Source organism: Zootoca vivipara, chromosome 7, assembly GCF_965207765.1.
Source record: "Zootoca vivipara chromosome 7, rZooViv2.hap1.1, whole genome shotgun sequence".
Classification (NCBI taxonomy): Eukaryota; Metazoa; Chordata; class Lepidosauria; order Squamata; family Lacertidae; genus Zootoca; species Zootoca vivipara.
The window spans coordinates 55,940,214-55,948,037 of NC_142590.1; the positions used below are offsets into that span (position 1 = coordinate 55,940,214).

Sequence of the window (7,824 nt, forward strand, 5' to 3'; positions counted from 1 at the left end):
TATCCTGTTGCCACAGTGACCAACCAGGTACATCCCCTCCAACATTTATCCAAAGAAAATAGGGGCACCCTATTCAATAATAATAATAATAATAATAATAATAATAATAATAATACCCCACCCATCTGACTGTGTTGTCTCAGGGTGGATTCCAACATATATAAAAACATAATAAAACATTAAACCAGGGTCTCCAAACTTACGGTGCGAGCTGGAGGGGCAGGGGAGCGCACGGGAGCGCGCGCCCATACGCATGTGCACACGCTATTTCCGGCACACTTCCAGGTCGCAGGAGCACTGGAAATAGCTTGTGCGCATGGGCCTCCTCAAACCTGGAAGTGCACCGGAAATGATGCTTGCGCATGCGCGCAAGCCATTTCTGGTGCTCTGCGACCCGGAAGTGGGCAGCCGCACTGCGCCACGCCAGTAAGAGCGGGCGGCGGCAGTGGGCGGTGGGGGGTGCCACAGGCCGGATAACTGCGTCCTTTGGGCCGTATCCGGCCCATGGGCCGTAGTCTGGGGATGCCGGCATTAAACATTTAAAAACTTCGCTATACCTGAGACGACTTCTGTAAATTCAGGACTATCCCTGGAAAATAGGGGCACTTGGAGGGTCTTCAAGTGCCGATGGAATTGCCCTCCAGCAGGCGGAAAGTGCACTCCCCACCTGTGATCCTCTCTTAAAAACTGAAAAGGCAACACAGGAGATGCTGCACACAGCATTCTGGGATACTGCCATGTGATTTACTTTTTACAGACCTTTATCCTATATGGGGAGGAGGAGAGGATGTGCTTTTGTACATAAAAATCAAGCGAAGCGGGCATTCCAGAAGGGACTGCCTAATGCAGTTTTGCCTTTCCCTGTGCAAAGGCAAGGTTAGCTAACTGATGAAGCTGATTATTGTTGTCTTATGCGTATCCGTCCCTCTCCAGGTCAACTGATTATTTGATGAACGCCAAAACATGGAAGACTGCACTGCTTCATCACAGACATTGACTGGTCCGAACAAAGATCCTCTAATACTGCCCCCTGGAGTGCAGATTTTACTATGACATGTAGAGATTACATTCAAAGCACATTCAACAGACGTTTAAAGCAAACTCCTGGGAACTGTTTGCTAAGGAGAATGATAGCTCTGTGAGGGGAAAACTACAATTCCCAGAATTATTGGTGGGGGGGGGGAGTAATGTGCTTTAAATGTGCATTCAATGTTCTCCTGAGACATGAAAGAGCTCACTGAACTCTCCTTGACCTAAGGCATGCAAAAATTATATCAAGTAACCCATCCTTGGGACTGGTAGTTCTAAACTCTGTAAAATTAAGTATTATATATATATATATATATATATATATATATATATATATATATATATATAGAAACAGTGATGACACAGGGACTACTAGGGTAATTATAGGGTTGGGCAGCTGTCATAACTTCCTTACGAAGCTTGATTTTACTTGCCCAGCCCAGGTACAATCCCATGGTTGAACATCTGCATATTGCAAAGGGTTTTCTGAGAACTATTACTTTCAAGAACTTATATAATACATGGACGAACTGGTTCTGTAAGATCAAAATCTCACATGGGATTCTGCTTAGTTTCCTTTTTAAATTGAAGTTCACATTAATCTCACAGGACTAAGACAAAAGCTATCTCCTGTTTTGGGGTCTTTGATGGCAGATCCAGAAAGGACACAGCAACACGGTTAAGGCTAGCCCACAAAAAATAGGCAAGAGCAGTTCTCGTGACCCACAATGCTCTCATTCATCCATAATATTTGGGGATGTTGGAGGGAATGTAAGTTGCACATGGCAGCCCTTAGGTCTCCAACCAAGGCCAGGCATCAGTTCAGAGGGGGGTGGGGGTAGGGTGGGGAGGTAAAGCAGACTTGCATGACAAAAGGAATTAATGATTGCTTGAAACTGAGTCTCCTGTAAACACAAATGTTGTTGTCTTTCAACCTGATAGACAGCAGGATTATTTGAAATCAAGACGCCAGAAACTTACTTCTATAAAAATAAAAAATGCATGTAAGCACTTTTAACTCCCTCCCACCCTTTGAGAAACCCTTTGCAGAATCCTAGGTCTAATTCCATCTCCCTCACCCCACCCCTAGTTTAACTGTATGTTATATCCAGAGAGAGGGATAAACTTGCCCTCAGCAGGAAGTTGCAGAGACATTTGTAAATTTGGCTTGAGATTCACAAACCAGGCCCTGTTTGTTTTAAAAAGATCATTGATCTCTCTTGTCCCAAGTGGCCATAATTGGGCAGTAGATTCCAGAAAGCTGAGAGGGATGAATGGCCTCAGAGTTGTCACTTCTGTACACATAAAGAGAAATGCAAGGTTTTCCATCTGGCCTTGTTCTTGGTCTGGCAATTTGTCATCCAGCATCAGGAGCCACTGGGATATCTCACGCATTTGGTGACATCCCCAAATCATCTCCATTCCACTTTTCTTCAACTTATACCCTTCAATACCAACTGTGGTGTAGAATTTTAAAGAAGGAACCTTGTTTCATATCTGGCAAAAGTCTGCTAAACTTAGCAAGCAACTAGCCTAGATTAAAGGTCTATGACAATTTTAGCTGTAAAATACATCTATAAAGAACACACCCATTATATTTGATTATTTGATAAAGTATTAGAGCAGGATTGATGTAATATTCTTATTGTCAGTGTTGGCTGCCAAGGGATTTTTGTTGTTGTGTTGTTATTTGTTTTTGCTCCTTTTCGTTACAATTTCAAAACTTAAAAATTGTTGTTTTTCAGTATGGAGCACGAAATCTGGTACTGGAGCCAAACAGAGGTCCACTCTGTTAGCAGGCACTATTCTGGAGTGCAAAATATTGATACCATTAACATGCAATGATCTTTCCACCTTGCAATTCGGCCAGCAAATGAACAGCAAGTGATGACTTGCATGGGAAGGTACATTTGCACATCTGAACTCTACAGGTTGATGCTTCAGCTCATCTAGGGTCTTAAACCATGGGTGAGGAACCTGTGGACCTCCAGATATTGTGCGACTCCAACTTCCATCAGCTCCAGCCAGCATGGTCAATGGTCAAGAATAATGGGAGGGTCATAGGTTCCTCACCCTTGTCTTAAAACAGACCACTTGCAATGTCTGCCAAGTCATAAAAACTTAAGAAGAGCCCAGCTGTATGAGACCAAAGGACTGGGCAATCCAACATGTTGTCCCCAAGTGGCCAACCAGATACATATCGGAAACCCAAAGCCAGATATAAGCACAATATCTGTTTCCCACTGGTATTCAGAGGCAGATCGCCTATAATCCTTGAGACAAGATACAACCATTGTGACCATTGGCAGCCTTATTTCCATGAGTCATCAAGTATATATTCTGTCCTCTTATCTACGCAGGCAACCGTATTCTAGGACTTCACGGCACCAACAGCTGAACCATTGGGGGTCATGCATCTGCTCAATCCGCAACACAATATATATGCCAGGCATCCCCAAACTTCAGCCCTCCAGATGTTTTGGACTACAATTCCCATCTTCCCCGACCATTGGTCCTGTTAGCTAGGGATCATGGGAGTTGTAGGCCAAAACATCTGGAGGGCTGCAGTTTGGGGATGCCTAATATATGCCATTAATTTGCCAACAGTGCCTGCAAAGGACTAACAAGGCAAGAATAAATAGATGTTCAAATGTGGCTGAATGAAGAGTCACTCCTCTTCAACATAGAAACTTCAAAGGAAGAGTTCAACCTGAAGTTGTGGAACTAGAATTTATCAGCAAGCTTGACAGTATTTGTTTAGGACTCAGGCTCTTCTACTACAGGTGTTAAGTTAGCAGGACACAGTTAGAAATACTGTGCTTATCTTGTATACATTTGAGCTTTGCATGGAAATACCACATGCTTTCTCTTTTGTATTTCATGGCCTTTTAGCCTCACTGTTTACATTCCCTCCCCCGCTCTAAACCCATGTACGTGTATGTATCCTTGTATATGGGCATATATAATCTGCTAACTCGGGATAAGACTTCATGCGTCTGATGACGTGGACACAAAGGCCACAATGATTTCCGCCCCCTTATTCCATTCAATTTATGAGCCTCCTATAAAAAAGCAGGCAAAATTAAAACAAACTCAGTAACACCCTACATCAATAAAGCCAGCCTCACAATAAATAAAACCCAGTCATGAAATACAACACAGACAGCCACAAGTCAAACCCAAGCAAGCATACAAAACCCAGCTCAATTGCCATTATTTCACAGAGAATAAAATTATCATCATCAGTGATGCTAAAGGAAATTTTAAGAGATGTTAAAAGAGCTGGGAGAACAAGAGGGGGCTTACCTGGCTGGCACTGAAAAGTAGGCATTTCACAGGCAAGCAAGAAGCATGAAAAGGGTTGGGGAAAACATTCCAGCTAGGCCTGCAAAAGGGGTGTGGTCTGGAGAGTCCCAAGGGCCAAACAGAGATCCCCAGAGAGCCACATTTCTCCCCAGGCTGGAGGCTTATCTTTATAGCCATAAAAATTGAAGCTTAATTTTTCAAAGCTCCCCCTCCACACACACTTGGTATGCTTAAGTTTGCAACTAGTATCAAATGCTGCACTCACAACTGGACTGTCTTTCATCATCATCCGGAAAGGCTCCATTTAGTTTTAGACAAAAGAGCAGCTCTCCCGCAAAGCAGGATTTGGCATATTTTACACCACTCATTCTCCTGTTTTATTATTTCTAGCAGCAGGTGACAGCACGCCCTTTGTTACAGTCACCCACCCCATGTGTAAATAGGCACTCCTATTCATCAAAACAATGCTAATGTGCTCGGAACTCCCAAGTGGCACAGCTTGTACTAGAGCAAGGCACAGGTTTAAGAACAGCCAGTCAGGACCTACAAGGGCTGGAGTCACAAGGGCAGCAAGGGGAAGGGAAGGATAACATTTCAAACTGGATTTCAGAGGGACAGCGCTTTGGGGCCATGTATAGACTGCAATCATGCTGCACAAATGTGGGATTTGATATTGGGCATAGCATTCAGTTTTAACAGCAGGCTTTCCATTTGTGTGAAGCTTGTAAAGATGTGAACAGTTTCAGGTAAAACTTCGTTTGCAAGATTGGACCGGGCAGGCTTTCCAAAGTTAGCTGTGCGAAAGATGCCCCATTGCACATCCCATTCATGTCAAACACAAACAGAGAATCGAGCAGGCAAAAAACACCATTACTGAGATTTCAAGAATTTACATTTATGACTTCGACCTCCAAATTCAGTATTATGCACACACATTCCTGTCCACGCTGTATTGTTTATGGCAATCTGTATTCTGTGGCTAAGCCATCAAAATAAACCCGTTATGCACGCAAAGGAAAATACTGAGCTGCGCAGTGGCAAGAGGGGACGGCAAGGCAGTCAAAACCTTATTCATGTGGACCAGGACTTGAAACCGATGTGGAGATGGTTGCTGCAAAAGTAGGATAAGGAGGTAACCAGTGTGGTGTAGTGGTTAGTATCAGATTAGGACCTGGAAGACCAGGGTTCAAATTCCCATTTGGCCAAGTAGTTCATTGGGCAGCTTTGCAGCAGTCACTGCCTCTCAGCCTAATTTACCTCACAGGGTTGTTGTGAGAATTGCAGAGGGGGAGAAGCATGAGCTCCTTGGAGAAAATAGGATATAAATGCAATATATAATAATAATAATAATCTGTCAAGACAAGGCAGGCAAGGATTAAATGAATACCAGCAAAGCAGCAAGTGCTATCTGTTTACTCTTCTGAAATATGTTGCCTTATCTCTTGTTCAACAAGTGATTATTAGCTGCATAGATGAGCAATGGTGACCAGCTTGTAGTGCTTAAGAACCTAATGAAGTCACTGAAAGCTTTGCTACAGCAGGATTGTAAATACGGAAAGACGGACCCACACCTAACATCTGTGTTAAAGGTGCTTCATTCCCCAACTTGTTTCAGTTATTGAGCCAAGAATGAACAGCATTAGCTTAGTACCCAAGCACTGGGAAAAAGATGAAGACTCATAAAAGGAGTCACAACCACAGATGTACTTCCATCCAAATTACTTTCACACATTCAAAACTCCTGGATCAACTCCTTAAACCAAACTAATGGAATACAATTTTAAGGTTTCTTCCTTCCCCCTGGTGGTTTTCGATGCATTGGGTCATACTTCTGTCTCCATTTGTGCTCAAGTGATTTATTTGGCCCATAAATTAGTGCGCTTCAATGTTACTACAACTGCCAAAGAAGTTAATTTGCATGAAGAAAACATTAACCCAAACTGTAAAAGGAGCAAAATTGGAACCAGTACTTTTTGTAATGCAGAAAGCTCAAAAAGCCAAGATGCTCCTTCCCACAGAAACAAGCAATACAGAGGTTGAAGTACGCCCTCTGCTGCTTTAGATTATGTATACTACTTCGGATGTACAGTAAAATCTTCATCCTGCATTGAGTAACTTTGGCGCTATATGCTCCTTCTGCTAATATTAACGGACATTTAGAATTAGACTTGTTAACTATAGTCTTGTTTCCCACAGACTAGAATTGTTTTGCAGAAAGCCAAAAACTGTCTAGAGCAGATACCCAAGTATATTTTGAAGCAGAAGTAGAAAGCCATGTACAATTTTGCCTGATTTGCTAGGCAAGCCATGTTCTGCATTGACTGTGAGCTGAGCAAGTGGACACATAAACATGTTGCCGCAGTGTGGCAGCTTCTATGGTACTTTCATTCCATTCCCATATTTTTCAGTCCACCCACCTGTGTTCTCTAGCTACTGAGAAAATGTCCCTATTGGCCTCTTTTGCAGCCCCCCCCCAACCAGGATTGTTATTGCACACCTTGGGGTTTCCCAAAGCCTTTTGATACCTCTCTTGTGCATGGGCGGCACAATTTTGGCTACATAAGCCACTTCCCCGTCAGTCAGCTGTCCAATTCTCATTAGCCTGTTTTGGGTCTCCTATGCATGGGCACACACCTCTGCCCACTGCATTTAATTTCTTCACCGATGGGCAGCTTACTGCCCCATCCAAATAGCTTCTCAGTGTAAATCTAGAATCTGAGATTATCCATTTATTACATCATATTCCAGCCACTCTATTCCCTGCTCATCCCATCGTCAGGTTTCCCATTTCTCACTTAACATACCATATTATGTGATTGGCACACACACACAACTTGCTTTTCCAAGTTTCTTTGCTTGTGTGTATCTTGCTATTCACTCCCCCACCAAGTCTGCTGCTACCATCACTTAGGGTTGCCAGACTCTAATAGAGGACAGGACTTCTGTGCCTTTAATTGCCCTGCTCTCTTCCGAATCTGGAAACCTTAAAGAGAAAGCAGCAGATCCTTTAATTTCCAAGCAAAGGGTCTGCTGGTTTCTTTAAGGTTTCCAGACTCAAAAGAGAGCAGGGTAATTAAAGGCACAGAAGTCCTGTCCTGTATTGAGTCTGGCAACCCTACCATCACTAATAGCATATACTGTAGTTAATTATAATTATCTCACTTGTAAATCAAAGATAGTATTTTAAATACTCATTTGCTTGGCTAGCATTACCATAAAGTTCTAAGGATGACATAGTAAGTTCTTAAAGTTTGTAGCCAACACTGTTCTGCTCGTGCAGACTTCTGCTTATGTACAAGATTGGATGTAGTATCCATTGTGTCCTGCTTATCTACTGAAAACGGTTTTTCAAATTCACAGCAGTGCTGTAACTATGCAGGACAAATCACTGAGATTTGCATATGGTTGTCATTTCAAAGGTATCTCAAATTATTTCACCCTCAGGATGCAATCTTAAACACACTTACAAGGCAGGGAGTAAGACTCACT

At 42.8% G+C, this 7,824-nt stretch overlaps 1 protein-coding gene across 7 annotated transcripts in view; it reads right to left on the reverse strand.

Annotated features, from left to right (window-relative positions):
• The window catches only part of SLC45A3 (solute carrier family 45 member 3), a 72,269-nt gene extending 67,679 nt beyond the window's left edge, over nt 1-4,590 (reverse strand). For all 7 annotated transcript variants that reach the window (XM_035121743.3, XM_088674317.1, XM_088674316.1 and 4 more), the window contains exon 1: nt 4,336-4,590. The gene's annotated coding sequence lies outside the window, so the exon portion shown is untranslated. The remainder of the gene's footprint in view (nt 1-4,335) is intronic.
• Nucleotides 4,591-7,824: the final 3,234 nt, after the last annotated feature.